This window comes from Schistocerca serialis, unplaced genomic scaffold, assembly GCF_023864345.2.
Source record: "Schistocerca serialis cubense isolate TAMUIC-IGC-003099 unplaced genomic scaffold, iqSchSeri2.2 HiC_scaffold_1178, whole genome shotgun sequence".
In the NCBI taxonomy this organism is placed as follows: Eukaryota; Metazoa; Arthropoda; class Insecta; order Orthoptera; family Acrididae; genus Schistocerca; species Schistocerca serialis.
The window spans coordinates 232501-235000 of NW_026047379.1; positions in this window are offsets into that span (position 1 = coordinate 232501).

Consider the following 2500-nt stretch of genomic DNA (forward strand, 5'->3'; position numbering starts at 1 on the left):
ACCTACGTTGTGCCTTAACCTAACCTACGTTGTGCCTTAACCTAACCTACGTTGTGCCTTAACCTAACCTACGTTGTGCCTTAACCTAACCTACGTTGTGCCTTAACCTAACCTACGTTGTGCCTTAACCTAACCTACGTTGTGCCTTAACCTAACCTACGTTGTGCCTTAACCTAACCTACGTTGTGCCTTAACCTAACCTACGTTGTGCCTTAACCTAACCTACGTTGTGCCTTAACCTAACCTACGTTGTGCCTTAACCTAACCTACGTTGTGCCTTAACCTAACCTACGTTGTGCCTTAACCTAACCTACGTTGTGCCTTAACCTAACCTACGTTGTGCCTTAACCTAACCTACGTTGTGCCTTAACCTAACCTACGTTGTGCCTTAACCTAACCTACGTTGTGCCTTAACCTAACCTACGTTGTGCCTTAACCTAACCTACGTTGTGCCTTAACCTAACCTACGTTGTGCCTTAACCTAACCTACGTTGTGCCTTAACCTAACCTACGTTGTGCCTTAACCTAACCTACGTTGTGCCTTAACCTAACTTACGTTGTGCCTTAACCTAACTTACGTTGTGCCTTAACCTAACCCATGTTGTGCCTTAACCTAACCCATGTTGTGCCTTAACGTAACCCATGTTGTGCCTTAACGTAACCCATGTTGTGCCTTAACGTAACCCATGTTGTGCCTTAACGTAACCCATGTTGTGCCTTAACGTAACCCATGTTGTGCCTTAACGTAACCCATGTTGTGCCTTAACGTAACCCATGTTGTGCCTTAACGTAACCCATGTTGTGCCTTAACGTAACCCATGTTGTGCCTTAACGTAACCCATGTTGTGCCTTAACGTAACCCATGTTGTGCCTTAACGTAACCCATGTTGTGCCTTAACGTAACCCATGTTGTGCCTTAACGTAACCCAATTTGTGCCTTAACGTAACCCAATTTGTGCCTTAACGTAACCCAATTTGTGCCTTAACGTAACCTAATTTGTGCCTTAACGTAACCTAATTTGTGCCTTAACGTAACCCATATTGCGCCTCAACCTAACCTATATTGCGCCTTATAACCTGACGCACGTTGTCGCTGAACCTGCTCTGTAATTGTTATGCAACTCGTTAAATTAGTGTAGTGTTGCCTAACCGCAACCCTCGCAATATAGTTCGCTATTCGCACTGCCCGGTCCCCTGTGTATCGCGTCATGTTAAACACCTTGCAAGTGTTGCTGACTTTCCACATGCTCCTGCTATACACTGTAATGTGGATAGCAGCAGGACGTACATGCCCCCCCCTTCCCCCCTGCCTTCGCAAGCTGGTCGTTGAGAGTTTGCATGTTCAATGCCCTTCGCATGCCGACGTACTCAGCCTACGTTGTGGTACGGCCTGTCACCTGTCCGCGGATGTACGCAAAACCCACAAACTGTGCTGCACATTGGTCCGTATGTACTGAATGATACATCGTGGCACATGTGTGACCGTACGACGACTGCGCCTAGCAACGGCGGACCATACAGTCCAAATATTGTGGACGCAGCTACGTGTCGTCTCCCTTTAGGAGCTGGATTGCAGTGTGGTACGCCATTCAGACGTGTGGGAGGAACGGACGCCCTGGATGGCGATCAGCATGAGCAGTCTGTTGATGTAGTGGAGCGTGTATTCGGACGTAGTCGTCTCTTCTCACACACTGTGATAGCATGTTGCACCGCGTTCCACATCTGCGACATGCTGCAGAGGCCGGCTGACAGTCGTTCGCGCAATGGACACCGCATACGTACGGGGGCTACCTTCCACGTGTTCTCTAGGCGTGCACATGTTGTTGCGTCTATGTGGGCAGACGTAGTGTGTTGTGACACCTGACACAGGCATGCAATACTCGTTGCAAATGGCGATGGACGTCTACGTTTGCTGGTGACGTTACGCAAATGAACAACTGGTAACCCGTTGTGGTGCGGTTGTTCTCGCTAGAGGTGAATCAGTGTTGGCGACGATCGGTCGAGCTATTAACCGGTTGTTTCATGGATACCCACCATGCCCACGAACGTGAAAGGGGACCCACCATGCCCACGAACGTGAAAGGGGATCTGGGTGTGAGGCGATACGCGGCGGTGGCTGGGTGGGACCGTCCCCGGCCGGTGAGGGGGGGCCGCCCGGCGTGCTGGCAGCGCGGTGCGTGGGCGCACGCGCTACAGCCGGCTGGTGGGGGCGGCCAGTGGCAGGCGCGCCGGCCGACGGACGCGGCAGGCGGCGCAGCTGCGCGCCGGCGCCCCCTGCTCGCGGCGCCTTGCGGCCAAAGTAGGTCCTCGCGGGCCCGGTGCGAAGCGCGGTGGCCATCTGCAGTGTGCTGGTCCGATTGAGGACTGTGTGCGCTGAGGATGCGCCGCCGCCCGGCGCTCGGCGCCGCGACGCCGTCTGCTGCTCGGTCGCCCCAGCGGTTCTCGCAGGTGGTTTGTATCGCAGCTGTGCGGACGTGTTGGCGCGTGCGCTGTGCTGGGA